The 16,651-nt window shown below is 36.5% G+C and overlaps 1 protein-coding gene across 38 annotated transcripts in view; it reads left to right on the forward strand.

Annotated features, from left to right (window-relative positions):
- NRXN1 (neurexin 1) overlaps positions 1-16,651 on the forward strand; it is a 1,121,298-nt gene that overhangs the window by 413,800 nt on the left and 690,847 nt on the right. For 3 of the 38 annotated variants that reach the window (XM_054548192.2, XM_054548189.2, XM_054548193.2), the window contains one exon: positions 1-274. This exon is cut by the window's left edge and continues 2,247 nt beyond it. The exons of the other annotated variants lie outside the window; for them this stretch is intronic. The gene's annotated coding sequence lies outside the window, so the exon portion shown is untranslated. Of the gene's footprint in view, positions 275-16,651 lie in introns of those variants that run through there. 38 annotated transcript variants of the gene reach the window in all.

Genomic DNA, 16,651 nt, shown 5'->3' on the forward strand with positions numbered 1-16,651 from the left:
GTGGTCTTCCAAGTGACATGTTAGTTCACAGCTGGTGAACTCATAAAAGGAGGATTCACTTGTGCTGTTGTCACTATGGGGTTTGGATACAATTCACTCTTCTTTATTGATTGGACACTTTCTACCTCTGTCTTCCGCATCTGGGGTGTGTGTTTGAGGAAGCACGGTCACTTTTTTCTTGACTTGTGTAATCTTTTTCATTTTATTTCTTCTGATGCGCTAGAGTTTGGAAGGATATCAGCACAATTAGTCTATAAATCAAAACATACCTCACTTGGAGGGCTTTTTTTTTTTTTTTTTTTTGAGATGGAGTCTTGCTCTGTTCCCCAGGCTGGAGTGCAGCAGCATGATCTCGGCTCACTGCAACCTCCACCTCTTGGGTTCAAGCAATTCTCTTGCCTTAGCTTCCCAAGTGGCTGGGACTAAAGGCATACGCCACCACAACCAGCTAATTTTTGGATTTTTAGTAGTGACGGGTTTCACTCTATGTTGGCCAGGGTGGTCTTGAACTACAGACCTCAAGTGATCCACCCGCCTTGGTCTCCCAAAGTGCTGGGTGTGGTGGTTCATGCCTGTAATCCCAGCACTTTGGAGGGCTTTTTAGTTGTTCATAGTTTCCATCCTGTCTGAACCGTTATCTATTTAGAAGGCCCTGCTCCTGTTACTTGTGAAGTGAAATAGTGACAAAGTATCATGGATTTTGAGTTAAATCACCCTACTTCAAATAGGTCAGCTTTGTGGAGTTACTGAAAAGAGAGGGATATACCCATGTTCATTCTCACAGAATCTCTCTTAACAGTAAAGTCTATGTAAATTTTCCTGAACTCTAGCTTGGACTTCCTGGCCGATAGCACACTGCATGTGTAAACCCTTAATTATGACTTCATTTATTGGCTGATAGCATTTTTATTTTCAGTCTAGTATGTAGTCCCTCTTAGCATAACCAGTCTTGAAGGAGATTCTAATAACACCTTGTCTAAAGTCATGGAAGAAATTTTGGAGTGTTAGAATGGAAAGTCTAAGTTCAACTTTCTTCTTTTGGGGAAACAGACCTAGAGAAGTTACTTGACCAAGAGTAATAAGGGGGTCCAGCAGGATTAGAATACAGAACCATAGCAAGTAAAATATAATATTTAAATGGCCGATTCTATTTCATTCTAAACAATGGCATTCAAGGTATAAAAATACCACTCTCACGAATTTATACATTTATTTTTTACAGATTAAAGAAAAAAAAAAGGAAATCACTCAACATATTGAAACAACCTATAATCTCATATTCCTTAGAAGCAACTTAGGTATTTCCCTATATGGCATTTAATAATGTCTATTTGAAATGAGACTTTGCTTGCACGTAGAACAACTAACCCTCAATTGGAAAGTTACTTTTTTGTATGTGATGATCAAATTTCAAAATAAAATAAGATTAGCTCAAAATAATTCAGTAAAACCTAACCTGAACTTCATATGGTGCTTTGTTTAAAATGACAAGGGACTTTGAATGGCCGGGAATTCAAATAGAGATCAAAGTAGTTTTTTTAAAAGAGTTAATATTTTCATCACAAGTAAATCAAAGTCTGGGAAAATATTTGTACTCATTGAAAAATGACTCACAGGTTTAAATTTGAGAAAAAATAGTTAAAGAAAAATTGTAAATAATAAATTGCCATTATATACAGCCCATACCTATGAAATTCTTAGAGGACAGTAGGTCTTTAAAAAATATGCTTTCTAAATCTGATTTTTGCAAAGGCAACACTGTTTTGACAGAAGTACTTGTTTATATTCTTTGCATTTTGATAACACTGAGTAAAAGCTGAAATATATGTCGCTTAAGAATTTTCGATCATTTTATATTTAATTAAATTTTCTAACAAGCAGTTTTTGAGTGACTGCTACAAAAGGAGAGGAGGTTAGAAAACCTTGCAGAAAGAGAAATCATGGTGTGTGAGACGCTCAGACTCTGTGAGGACATCTTGCCCATTTACCTTAGACCACTTGGAAAGCATTTTCCTGTAGAAAAGTCTCACAGTTAATTCTTCAGGTGCTCACTAGATATATTTTAAGAATCTTTAAAGATAGATGAAAAACTCACTAGTATGTGTTTCTATCCCAATATTTACATCGTATAAGTGTTTCTGTAGTCACTGACCTATCAGGAAGGGTCATGGCGCTCCTTCATTAATCTCCTCCTCAGAACCTGTTCCTGCAATTATTATGCATTTCCTGGTCTTTTTGTGCCCCCAAATGCTCTGAAACGCTTATTTCCCTCTTGCAGAGTAAACATTATTTAACGTAGTTTGTTAGTAAGAAAATGAAACTGAAGAGGTAGGAAAGGACTGTGTGTTAAATAAAACAACCTAGAATCCTTTATTTGAAGTTTGTTTTTAGTCATATTTACCTGCTGGAGGTTTTACAATCAGAGTGGAGACACTGCCTGTGTGAGGTAACTTAGAATGCTGCCACTAAAAATTGCTCAGATTAAGCCTTAGGAAGTATTCTAGAGAGAGAGAAAAAAAAAAATGAGTGAAATGCTAAGGGGAATGAAGTCCCACTGAAAATTTCATCAACCTAATTAGATCGGCTCAGTCTTTAATTACACTTAGAAACATTTATTACCACAAGGTTTGGAAAATATCCTATCTTATGTAAGTATTTTCCCTCACTGTGGAAAAAATGATTGATTCCTTAATGAAATCTGTGTGATCTCCTCTGCCATATGAAGTGCCCACATCACAGCATCAACACTGGGAAAGAGATGAAATATTTCCTTCCTGCAAATGCCCCTTAAATCCCTATCTTTCTTCCTTTGGACAACAGAGAAAGTTTTAGAAAGTTTTGAAGGCTTCTCAATTTATGCACTTCTGTGGTTGACCATCCTCATCAAATTTGGGTCCTCAAGTGTCTTTTTTTTTTTTTTTTTTTTGAATGGCTGATATTAGTTTAATAGGTTAATCTACTTCCAAAAGGGGATATTCTTGTTTTTTTATTATGTATATATATATATATTTTATTATACTTTAAGTTCTAGGGTACATGTGCACAATGTGCAGATTTGTTACATATGTATACATGTGCCATGTTGGTGTGCTGCACCCATTAACTCGTCATTTACATTAGGTATATCTCCTAATGCTATCCCTCCCCCCTCCCCCCCTTTCTTGATCTTATTTTCCTCTTTGCTCAGAGAGGAATAGAGTATCTGTCATTTACATGTAAGAACAAAATCTCATGGCAGAATTTGCATTCCAATTTATTCCAGTTTTGGAATAAAAGGCTTTGGACCTGATGGATAAATTAACCTAGCAGGAACCTGGAGGAAAAAGAGATCTTCAGTGACATCTGGAAATCATGCCAGATGAGAGGAGGGAGGGCTACTTTAGTTGGCAGAGAACTCACATGGATTCCAAAGTCATGATTAGACAATTTATCCCCAGGTTTTCCTTTCCTCTAGACTTTTCCTTGTTGAGGTCCCTGACTTATTGTCTCTCTTCTCTTATTATTTTGTCATGGTCCATATACTTGTTGGTACCATTTTACAATTTACTTACATTGACCTTCCCATATGCCTCATCCCTCACTCTTTAGGGAAGACAGTTGCTTTTTGCTTTCCCACTTCACTTTTTCCTAAACATTTTCCATACAGATCCACATATGTTTACTTAACATATCATTATAGAACTATGGATAATACTACCTTGATTTTGTGTGCTGATACGTCTTCACTTATATGAACCTTCTTTTTTTTTTTTTTTTTTAAGATGGAGTCTTGCTCTGTCGCCCAGGCTGGAGTGCAGTGGCATGATCTTGGCTTACTGCAAGCTCTGCCACTTGGGTTCACGCCATTCTCCTGTCTCAGCCTCCCGAGTAGCTGGGACTACAGGTGCCCGTCACCATGCCCGGGTAATTTTTTGTATTTTTAGTACAGACAGGGTTTCACCGTGTTAGCCAGTATGGTGTGGATGTCCTGACCTCGTGATCCACCCGCCTGGGCCTCCCAAAGTGCTGGGATTACAGGCGTGAGCCACCACACCCGGCCTGTATGAACCATTTTAAGATAGGTTTTGCTAATGCCCGCAAGATTAATAGCCTATGAGAAAATGCAAATAAGTCCCTTCACTCAAGGACTCATGCATTGGCCGGGCTGATACGCAGCAGATGCTCAATTTTTGACCAGTGGATTGACTGTGGCTACAGGCTAACTTTTATATTAAAAGTGTTTCATGTAGGATCAGTATGCACTATACAGTATGTCATTTTGTTGTGTCAGCTGGAATGGGCTGACTCACAAAATAGCCATGTTCTAATAACAACAATAGTATATATTTGAGCTAAGTGCTCTGACGATTCTATTCTGTACAGCCTAGTGAGCACTAGAGATTATGACTTGGGGCTGAATGACAGTTTTCTAGCTTCTCTGTGCTGTATTCCTAGAGGCAAGGTCTTGGTTTAGTGACTCAGAGAGAGTCTGGTTTAGCCCATCTAGAATAGGCAAATGGGCTTAATGTTTTCGGCAGAAGTTCAGGTATAGAAAGAAATTTTTTTTCTACCTGATTTAAAACATGGAAGATGATAGTTTTGCTTTGAAAACTTTAACAAGAAAGCTAGATGGGATTTGTGGAAATGTCAAAGGCTTTGACAAATTCTTATGTGTCATTAACCTGATTTGTTATAGGCCCAGCCTAGTTTCTTCTAGATCTCGGAAATATTGAAATGTATTTCAGTCCTTCTACTGTAATAGTGTCAGTACTTAAATGCAGAGGTCAATTACCCTTGCCTCCTTTCATGTGTAGAATAGTAGACTGCAGAAATCGTCCTTTCCTTTTAAAACTCTTCACAATAACGCATGCAGGTTAATAATAATCATTCCCTTATGCAAATGAGAACTCATGAGACCTCAGCAGAACACATGGCTGTGAGTGCCATCTCTGAGTTGATAGTCCTGCTAGTAGAGCACTTTACCTGCATCAGATTATTCAAACAAAACCCCATGGCATAAACACTGTAGTGCCTCAATGTGCCTATGATTGTACTAGGCTCATACAAATGGACATGAAAAGTAGGAGCTATTGCTGGAGGGGTAAGGGAGTCAGCATATTCCAGAGAAAGCATAATAATAACATATTAAGCATTTTTTATTTCTCATAAAATTTCTACAACATCCAGTGAGTTACCCAACGGGCATGTGCCTGGGGGCATCAGGAACACAGTAAAACAACAACTTTTCAAAAACAAATCCATGAAACTGTGTGAAATAATTTGATACTTGGTATTTCAAACCTATCAGAAAGGGAGTAATGGAAGAAGAAGAATAAAAAAACAAGTTTTTGGTGGATTTCTGGTATTTTGTCTTTACTAGCCCTTTTTTGAATACATTATGATTATTATATTGCAGAGAGGGATACACCACCAGTTTCTCAGAGCTTCATAATTGCAAAGGTAATACTCTAAGCATGAAAAGAGGTACACATAAATACTATCCCTATTTGGCAAATGAAGACATGGAGATAGGAAAAGTGAAGTAACTGAACTAGGGGGAAATAATTAGTAAGTAACAAAACTAAGCTCCCACCCAAATAATCTGAGAGTGAAATCCTTGCCCCTAACTGCCACTCTGTGTTGCTCCCCATATCATATTATAATCTCACTTCACTTCTCTCATTCTCAGTATTTTCATAAAGATAAAATTAGACGAAATGAGCTTCGTAGGAACCTTTAGGGAAAAGAAAACAGAAAAACACAGCCTAGATTGCTGGGATGTCAGAGAAGGGAAGATCTGATGGGGGAGAAGAAGCAGAAGGAAATATTTCTCAGATGCCCAGTTAGTTATATATGAGCTTTCAGCGGAATCTTTCCCACTCCCCGGGTGGAATTGGTCTGGAGCTGTTACCTCTGTGAACCTCTTCCCTACTCTGGCAGCCTGCACACTTTTCCTCCTCTTAAGGCAAACTAAGATAATGCTTGCTTTATTTTCCATACTGTGTAGCCAGCCATACAAACAGGAATGCACAGAAAACACATTTGGAAGTACTTTCTAGAATTTTAGATTTTCTAAAGTATTGGCTCTATGCATTGCTAAGGGTAAGTTCACTTCTGTGCATTGTAGCCGTGGAGGCAAGGGAAATAAACAATTGGGGCAGAAACCAGGCACCTTGCCATAGACACTCCTCTTTGAGATTGGATTCAGGGAGTCCCATCTGCTCAGGTCCCCAAGGAAATGGAACCCAGCTCTTCAGTCCACAAAGCATCTGGTGAGTTCTTGTCTGGAATTCAGCTTTTCAAACATAGAATCTTTCCTTTCCAGGGGACCCACAGATTTTTATTTCCCATCATTTTCAGCAGATGCCCCATAGCCTGGAACAGCATCACAGTTGGCATAATGAATTGTAGTGCTTTCAAATATCAAGCTAGCATAGCATGGTCTGTCAGGGGGTTCAGTGACATTTTAATTCTGAGGACTTGATACATTTTATAGAATATGACATTTTTCAGCCCAGTAGAAAGCAGCAATGAACAATGTCTGAGACTGAACATTTTCTCTTAATTTCAGCACCTACCAGAGCATCTTGTTTAAATTGCTCCATTTGCTTATGCATTAACACTTGCATGTGTGCATTAAGTTAATCAACATTAAAACTATCTAGTATGGGCCAGGTGTGGAGTGGCTCATGCCTGTAATCACAGCACTGCGGGAGGCCAAGACAGGTAGATCACTTGAAATCAGGAATTCAAGACCAGCCTGGCCAACATGGTGAAATCCCGTTTCTACTAAAAATACAAAAAATTAGCCAAACGTGCTCGCTTAAACCTAGGAGGCAGAGGTTGCAGTGAGCCGAAATCGTGCAATTACACTCCAGCATGGGTGACAAAGCGAGACTGTCTCAAAAAATATATATAAATGTATGTGTGTATATATATATATACACACACATATATATACATATATATATAAATATAATTACAAGCCATGTTCTAGTAATAAGTATAGTATATGTTTGGTCTAAGTGATATGGCTATTCTGTTCTGTACAGATATATATATATATATATATATATATATATATATTTATGGTATGTGCCAGGCTCTGTGCTAGACACTGGGGCACATAGATGAGTAAGATAATGCACTCAGGAATCTGGAGAGAGAGTTGGACAAATAAATATAGATTTACAATACAAGCTTCCTAAGTGAGGTATGAAAAATTCCTCTAATAATACAGCAGAAGCTGTAATTAGCTTTGCAGAGGACATTAGTAATAATTTCAAAGAGAAGGTAATCAAGTAATCTGAGTTTGTCTCTCTGCTCAACTGTATACTGGGCATGATATTGTATGAGATTGAAGCACAGTGAATTAGTTCCACTATCACAATTGGAAAAGAATAGGAAAGATAAAATGAGATGAAGGATCAGAAAACACATTGCTAAGAAAAAGAAAAACACCTTCATATAAATTTAAGTTTGTTACTTAACAAAGTTTGAGCCATATTTTTTAAAATTCTGAAGTTCATCCAAAACAAAATGAGTATTTTGGAGTTCCTCTTAATTTCTGTTATGAGATGATATACTCTTGTCTTTAGATCTTTGGATCAAAGTCCTTATGTTTGGAAGGAAATTATTTCTGTGCATGGTAATTGGTGTCTTTTTTTTTCCAGGAAAATCATCACTATTGAAACACATTTAAAACAAATTAATTGCTTTTAAATGAAAATAATACTCTTATTCAGAAGCATGTGATTTTGAATAATAGGAAAATGAGATTTTTATCTTTGTGGAGTAAATATTCTGTGCACAGAAAAATTGGTGACTGAGTGTTTAGTTTCGTACATAGTACATGACAATGGACCATGTACCAGGCTGTCTGTGGAGTACTAGGGACATAAGACAATTAGGTTGACATAGGTCATTTAATCAAGGTCATAGTAAGTGAATTGCCCTTGAAATATGGACGTATTTTTGTGAGCCTAGGTTTCTAAATTTGAATTAAACAGGAATAACGATAACTTGTTCTAGATAACTCATTGCATTAAATTAGTTAAGATGAATGGCTTTAGAATCAGACAGTCCCGGATTCCAATCTTGGCTCCCTTAAACTTGGTAGTTGTATCACCTGAGGTAAGATAGTTGATGTTTCTGTGCTTCAGTTTCTTTCCCCTCTAAAGGATTAAGTGAGACTATGTAATTGAGGCTCTGAGAGTAGTGCCTGGTATATTGTAATATCTCAATCGAGTATAAACTTTATTAATACTCTATTAATATAGTGAGGATTAGCTACAATTATCTTGCAGACAGGGCCTTCTCATAGACTTATAACCTATGCAGTCACATGGGGCTCCACACATAGAAGGGCCCTGCTCTTCATTTAATATCTTCTTCTTGTCATCTTGAAATTCTTAATAACTTTTGAACAGGAGGCTTCTCATTTTCATTTTACACTGACCCCTACAAATATGAGAATTGTCCTGGTTGCAGATGAATTTATGAGATTTTGCACACATTGTCTCATATTAAAAGTTGTTTCATTTAATTGTTCTAAGAGCTTTGTGAGAAAATTGAATTAACTTGGAGACCACAAATTGTACATAATATTATCAGAGCCATATCCCTAATATGTGAAAAAAGTCAGAAGGAAACCTCTGTTTATTGACTCCAAGCCCAGTATGCTTTCCATTTTGCTATCCTAAATTATGACATCCACTATCTAATGTATCAAAAATTGGTAAAGATAAATAAGAAACTGAAAATTTTTTTAAATATGGGTACCTTGTAAAGGAACTGAATTGGGAAAAGTCAGTTAATTTTTATAGTTCAAATACAAGTAATTATTTTAGTTCTTAAGAATGTTATCATTGTCATCATCAGATTTCATTTCACATTACTTTTCAGAAGCAATTAGTCTTCCCTGCCTGTGTTCACTACCTGTAAACCAAGGAGAGTCTCATATGAGCATCTGAAATGTTTGTTTGAAAGAGTAAATTGACCTTATTCAGTAACATTTTCTTCCCCAAAGTATCCAGGCTATAAGGTATGATCATCAAGGATTGTAACCAATCTGTCATTAACGTTACCTTTAGTTATTATTTAATAATTATTTGGTTTATTATTTAACAATACATGTATATAAAGCTACATAGAAGATATAGGAACAATTTTTAAACAAGGACATGCAACTAAAAGCTGTAGTTTTTAGGTAGTTTAAAAGGAAATAAAGCCCATGAACAACTCATAGCATACCTAGAGATTTACTAAGCAAGATGTGGATGTGAACCAGCAGCATGTGCATCACCTAAGAGCTTCTTAAAGATGAAAAGACTCATGCCCCTTCCCATGATCTATGAAAGAGTCTACATTTTAGTAAGATCCCCAAGTGATTTCATATACATATTAAAGTTTGAGAATCACTGAGCTAGAGCACGTCAACCACCATATTATATTGTGATCATTGACGGTATTGGTGCACAATTATTTTATGGATCACTAAACACTGCCAATTAACCTAAATCAGGGTATACCTTGATTTCAACTCAAATCCATATTTTAGAAATAATAAATGTAAAACTGCTAATTTGTAGCTCAGTAGTGACTCTGAGGCTTACAGCTAGAGTCTCAGCATCTCAGTGTCAAGATCCCACAGAAGCTCTCATTTACCCCCAGGCCCCAGGTGGGCTTGGCCTTCTTTCTGGAGATGGAAGTCAGGATCTTCTCATCTGATTGCACTGAGGGCAGATGAGCCATGAGGACTCTTGTAGGGATAATACCCTAACAATCCAAATTAGGAGCAGCTGCAGTCTTGGAATGATGTGCGTTGACTGTCCAAGTAATAAGCTTTGGATTCTGAAATAGTTGGACTTAAGCCCATGACCATTAAAGTAAAATGCCTGTGTGTTTTAATATCAATTTAAAACTAGGTCTCCTATACTTTTATTTGATTTTTAGAGTCCTGCTTTCATAGCAAAAATTTTTCACTTGCCAAAATGCAGAAAATCACTGTGTGCAGGTTTACTTGGGTTAATTATCATTTCTGTATGGTAATATCCTCATGCTGAATTCTGTATATATTCTTTATTTTTAGGCCATGGTTTATATAGGATTATTTTACCTTACCGCAATTTGCTAACTTATGTATTTATTTCCATTTTAATGACTTTGTAATATAATGGCTTATGCCCTAAAGGAAGCAAACTCTTCCTTGGATATAAATTGGACAGTTGGGGATTTGCAGTGTGAAGCAACCATTTAGGGGAATGCTGCTTCTGCAACACAAATTTTGTAAAGAGTTCCTTAGAGGCATCCATGAAGTATGGCACCTCTCTAAACTGAAGCACACCTGCCTTGAAATTTTCTTGGTGATTAGATGAAAAAAGGGATGCCTTTAACTAACACAAGTAGAAACATCATTATTTCCAGAGAGCTTGTGAGTGTATGCTTACATCATGTTTATAAAAAGACAACTTTGTCTGAAGTGAGCTGGCTGCAGGCTTTGCAGAGAAGAAGGAGGTGTCCCAGACTCTCACATTTTCTTTAGGACATCAGAATTTTATGGCATTTTATCCCTTTTCACACTATCTTCCCCTAAACCGAGTTTGTATTTAGAGGCTATTTGTTCCAAAATATATATTCAAACTAAATTAGGCTTCGTTAGAGGACAATAGCACTGAAAATACCACCACCACCCCTACTGTCCACCCAGAAAAATGCAGCATTTTTTCACTTCACTTGCAGTCTTAATAAACTCTTTCTTTTTGTCTTTGAAATACACATAACACACGAAGCAATTAAATGTCAAGTGGAATACTTATAAATGTAGATTAACCACAAAGGAAGAATTTTGCATTCATAGTAGTTTTTATTTAAGTAGTACTTCTGATCCTCAAATTAAAACTATCACTTCTTTTTTTCAATTCTAAAACTTTATTATTCTTTAATTTTCAATCTTACTGAGAGGGAAGAACGGACTGGAAAATTGATGGATGGCTTGGGAAAAGATAACTATGTCATCTAGCCAAATGAATATATTCTAATATATGAAAGAAGTTTTATTTTATTATTATTATTATTATTATTATTATTATTATGGTATGAGCAGCTCACACAGGATCTACCCACTTAGCAAATATGTAAATGTACAATATAGTATTGTTATGTAGAGGCACAATGTTATACAGCAGATCTCTAGAATTTATTCTTCTTGCATAATGAAATTGTATAATTATTGATTGGCAACTCCCCATTTCTCCCTTCCCCCAGGCCCTGGCAACCACCATTCTATTCTTTGCTTCTATGACATAGACTGTTTTAGATATTTCTTGTAAGTAGAATCATGCAGTATTTATCTTTCTGTAACTGGCCTATTCACTTGGCATAATGTCCTCAGGTTCATTCTTGTTGACATATATTGCAGGATTCCCTTCTTTTTTTTTTTTTTTTTTTTTTTCTGAAACAGAGTCTCACTCTGTTGGCCAGGCAGCAGTGCAGTGGCGTAATCTTAGCTCACTGCACCCTTCACCTCCTGGGTTCAACCATTCTTCTGCCTCAGCCTCCCGGGTAGCTCGGATCATGGGCTCATGCCATCATGCCTGGCGAATTTTTGTATTTTTTGGTAGAGACAGGGTTTCACCATGTTGGCCAGGCTGGTCTTGAACTCCTGACTTCAAGCGATCTGCCTGCCTTGGCCTCCCAAAGTGCTAGGATTACAGGCTCCTGGCTGATTCTCTTCTTTTTTAAGGCGGAATAACTTTCCCTTGTATGTATACACCACCTTTTAAAAAATCCATTCATCCATCAATGGATATGTAGGTTGTGTGCTCATCCTGGCTATTGTGAAGAGTGCTACATTGATCATAGGAGTACAAATATCTCTTAAAAATTCTGACTTCATTTCTTTTGGCTAAATATTCAGAAGTGGGATTGCTGCATCATATAATAATTCTATTTTTATTTTCTTGAGGAACCTCCATACTGTTTTCTGGAGCAGCTGCACCATTTTGCATCTTCACTAACAGTGTACAAAGCTTCCAGTTTATCCACATCCTCTCCAACAGTTGTTGTTTTTTCTTTTTTGTCTTTTTTAATAATAGCCAGCCTAACAGGCATGAGGTGATATCTCACTGTAGTTTTGATTTGCATTTCTCTGGTGATTACTGATGTTGGGTATCTTTTTATATACCTGTTGGCCATTTGTATTTCTTCTTTGAAGAAATGTTTATTCAAGTCCGTAGCCCATTTTTAATTGGGTTATTGTTATCATTGCTATTGAGTTTCTTCTGGAGAATAGGGCAACTCCTCCAAATGTGTTCATTTATTCTACAAGCCCTCATTGAGTGCCAACAGTATCTTAAGCACTGACTAGATGCTGGATTTACAAATATGGATAATTCACATTGCCTCGGCCAGATTCCAAAGACTCACACCAATAAGAATGAATTACAATGCCTTTAATTCAATAATAAAATGTATTCAATGACCACAACATAATTGGCACTGATCTAGATGCTAAATAAGCATAGAAACAGGATTAAGACATAGTTCAGGAGAGATAAACACATACTCAATTAGATATTTCCGCTTTTTCATCTCACCTTTGAATTATCTCTGTCATAGCATTTATTGCTACTGTAATGTAATTTTACCAGTATTTGATCAACTGGGGTTTCCCAAGTAGATGAAACCCTAAAGCCCTAAGACATCTGTTGTATGTAATGGTGCTAGTTATGTATCCTCCTTGGGAGAATTGAAGAAATACTCAAATACCTTTCTGTTTTCTCTGTTTCAGATGAGGATTTGGGTTGAGAAAAGCTGGGTAGTAATTTTTGTGATGGTAGAGATTGTGACTTTTATTTCTTTAATGGTATAATTTGGGGCATAGTAGGTATTCTATAACCTTTGTGTAGATTCATTGTAATTACATTCAAATGAAACAGATTCTATAATAGAGATTTATGCTACATTCTATTGCAATGCAGTATAGGGATGGTGACTGAGAAATATTTGGAAAAAGGCTTTCCCAAGGAGGTAACATTTGAGAAAAGTAGTATGGCACTGAACGAAAAGTAGTATGTCACCAAGTAAACAAAGATAAGAGATAAGAGTTGAGACAGGAAAAGTTGGAGAAAAGGTGCAGGTGTAAAATAAATGATGTGTTTAGGGTATATCTGGAGTTAGTGTGTCTGGAGAAAAGATGCATGGGGAAAAGAGGTCAACAATTGTGCTGGATAAAAGTTTGGATAAATGATGTTGAAATGGATAAAGTAATGACAGGATGTGACTGCTGCAGGAAAGGAATTGGATTTTACCCTGTAAGTCAGTGGTTCAGAGTTTTGTGCATAAGCATCATCTGAGAGCTTATTAAACTGCAGCTTCATGTCCCCCTTGCTTCTGATTCAACAGTGGACCCACATTTTTAACAGAAATATAAGGTGATACAGAAGCAAATGATGCAAGGGAAACAACTTCACCCTAATCAAGGCTGCTGTTTATTATTCGCTGCCATGGATATTTCTAGAAAACTCTGCATAGGATCAGCATTTTATAGGAATAAATGATCAAAAGAGCCTAAGCCTCCATGTAAATATACTGAAACAGATCCAGTGGGAGATACAGTGTAGAGATTCTTCAAAGGTAGAATTAAAATGACTTTGTACAGTTTTGGAGAAAGAAGAACACAAAATACAAACACAAGCAAAATTTACATATTTCTACCCAAACAAAGCAATCAAACCAGATATACTTCAGATTAAAGTGAAAAGGAGTGGGGAGCTTGAGTGGTGGGAAGCATGAAGGAACTAACAAAACTGGCTTCATGAGATGCAGTTTTTAATCGTTTAGACTGCTCAGTTATCAAGGTTGACCAGTCTATGTGGAGGGCAACACAATGCATTTTATTCAACCTCTATGAGTACTAGGGTTTTCATCTTTCAAGAGAAAGGATTAATCTTTGTGTACCTTAAGGTCCCTCTCTACAATAATATTTAAGTTCTGCGGTTGCAAAGACAGGAAACATATTTTTATACAAAGCTGTCTTAAAGTTCTTACTGAAAAGTCATCTAGCCAAAGGGGTCCCAGTATATCACACTAAGTGACCTTAGTTATTCTAAAAAGGTAAGAGAGACAAGAATTTTCTACGACTATGATCTCCTTGATCAAAAGCAAACTAACAAACAAAACCCTCTTCAAATTTAAGAAAGAAGTGTGTTGAAAGAGACTCCTATCTGCCTGCTTAGTTTTTCTTTCTTTCTTTTTCCTCTTTTAAGTAAAGTTGGGCAAAGCATCCAAGAATCAGATTATCAAGAGGCAGCACAAGATGTAAAAGTCTGCCTCTGCCCATGTACCCACAGCCTTTCTGAGCCAGCCAACGGCTTTGATGCTAGAGCTCAGCATTCTCATTAAGTTTTACAGGTTTCCATCAAACAGCTTCACTGCTTTAAACCTGAAGCTGGTCCCATAGTCCAGTCATAGGGTATATGATCAAAACACATGATGTTTTTAAAAATTCAAAATACTTAATATGCTTCCACTGCTTCATGCCTCTCTGTATTCTAGCAAAGGTAGATGGATAAGCTCTGTGTGTAGTTGCCTCATAGTCCATTTTTAAATAATTGTTTGATTCTGTGAAACGTATGGTGCTTGTGAACAGGTGAGAGATCTCTTCCAGAGGATAGATGTTAAGAATGATTTAGGAAATGATTTCTAGGAGAGTTTTTGACTGCAAACTCTTGGCAAGGACCAGGAAATATCAGGGGCAGACTGTGTCTTCTGTTCTAGCTCTGCTGGCCCCAGGGCTGGAGTCCATTAAAGAATATAAATCGAAGAGTGAGAAGCCATCCCTGTAGTTGGTCCTATGATCACACATGCTAAGCAAGCAGTGTGTAATTATGGGAGGACATTAAAATGCCAGTGGAAGAGATGGATGAGATTCAAAACATGCTTTCTTTTCTGGGTCAGTAAAGTCTGTTTCCTTTTTTGCCAGAATACATGTTCCCTTTTCTTCTATGAAGAATGGAAAGTGTATCTGAGCCATCAGTAATTTTAAAAGAAAGGAAGGGAAGAAGGGAGCAAAGGGGGCAGAAAGGGAGAGAAAAAGAAAGGAAGGAAGGAAGGAAGGAAGCTTCCTTTTGATAATCATCTTTCTTGATGGAAAAAATAATGTACAAAATTTAAAAATAAGAGCAATTTTTGGAAAGTGATTGTTGATTCTGGAAAAGAAATTCTGAACAGTGAAGAGATCTTTAAAGATAAACAAAACTGAAACTTAAATATAGAGGATCTCTATGAAGCTTGAGAGAAAAAAAAAAGAAAAATGAACATTAGAGACACCTAACTTTCAGTGGAATTTTTAGGGAGGCCAAAATCTTCTCTGAGGATGTATCAGGAAGAGATCTCTACACTATTTTTTCCATTTGTCAGCCTGGGTGGTGATTTTTTTTGTTTTATTTTGGTCCTGATATCCCATACAGAATATAGTACATGTGTGCTATCTGTATTTTCTGTGCCACATGATGAATTTTCCAAATCTCATTGAAATCCTATGGAATCCATTAAATCTTAGCCATTTAGATTTTCAGCCTTTTGCATAAGGCCTTAAAATTTTAAAGAAAAAAAAAGAGATGAGATGGTTTAGTCTTATTTAAAATGAGAAAACTGAAGGGACATGTTTCACCCTCACTTTTAACAGCTCATAACTGGGTCTTATGATTCTTGGTCCAGACTCTTTATAACTCTATTAGCTTCTGTATATTTCTTTCTTAGCTCCATGTAACCGGTGAACATTGCAGATCAAAGATGTGACAGTTCTGTTGGATAGCACCAGTTTGTGTCTGACTAACCCATGAAACAGAATTACCTTAGAACAAGGAAGGAGCAGACCTGTCTTATGCAGTGGTACATTTTAATGATATTTAAATGTACTACAGTCTATGATGTGTATGGCAGACATGGCAAACACTGAATAAACTGAAGTGATTTTTAAATCCTTCAGGTCAACTCTATACAAGCTTAAGAAAGTCCACTGAAAACAGTCCTTAATAGACGGTAACATTGTTAGGAAAAACTTAAAAATACATCCGGTTAATTTCAAATTTCAGATTCTTGTCATCACTCTTCCCATCCATCGCTTGCCGAGGGTGAACATTTTGGATATCTTTGAACAACTGACTTTCTTATAATTACATTGTAGAAGTCAAGATCATAATTATTGAGAGTTATTTGAATAATCATTTGTGATAACTCAAATGAATGACATAATTCATCAGAATTTCTGTTGTTTTGGTACCATCCTGAAAAACAGGTGTCTAGCATGCATGTCAAACCACGTATTATACTACTTGAAGAACAGATCCAAGAGTTAAATTCTCAAAAACTCTGTTTGTATGTTTTGGAGACTGCCTTCAGTCTGATGAATGCTGAAACACATGGGATCTTCACAACACTCTGATTTAATTTACTGATATTTTTCTCGTAGGTAGTCAGTTTTTCCATAACCTTAAAATGTTAACACTAGAAAAAATATAAAGAGTATATATCATACTTTTTAGGGAAATAAACCCTGTAGTTACATAGGTGAATAAATTAAGGCACAGTGAGATTAAGTGACTTCTTCCAAATTATTATTATTATTTTTTTTTACCAAGATGTCTCATCAGTCAGGTATCCTTGATGA

The sequence above is a fragment of the Pongo abelii genome, chromosome 12 (assembly GCF_028885655.2).
Source record: "Pongo abelii isolate AG06213 chromosome 12, NHGRI_mPonAbe1-v2.0_pri, whole genome shotgun sequence".
NCBI lineage: Eukaryota > Metazoa > Chordata > Mammalia > Primates > Hominidae > Pongo > Pongo abelii.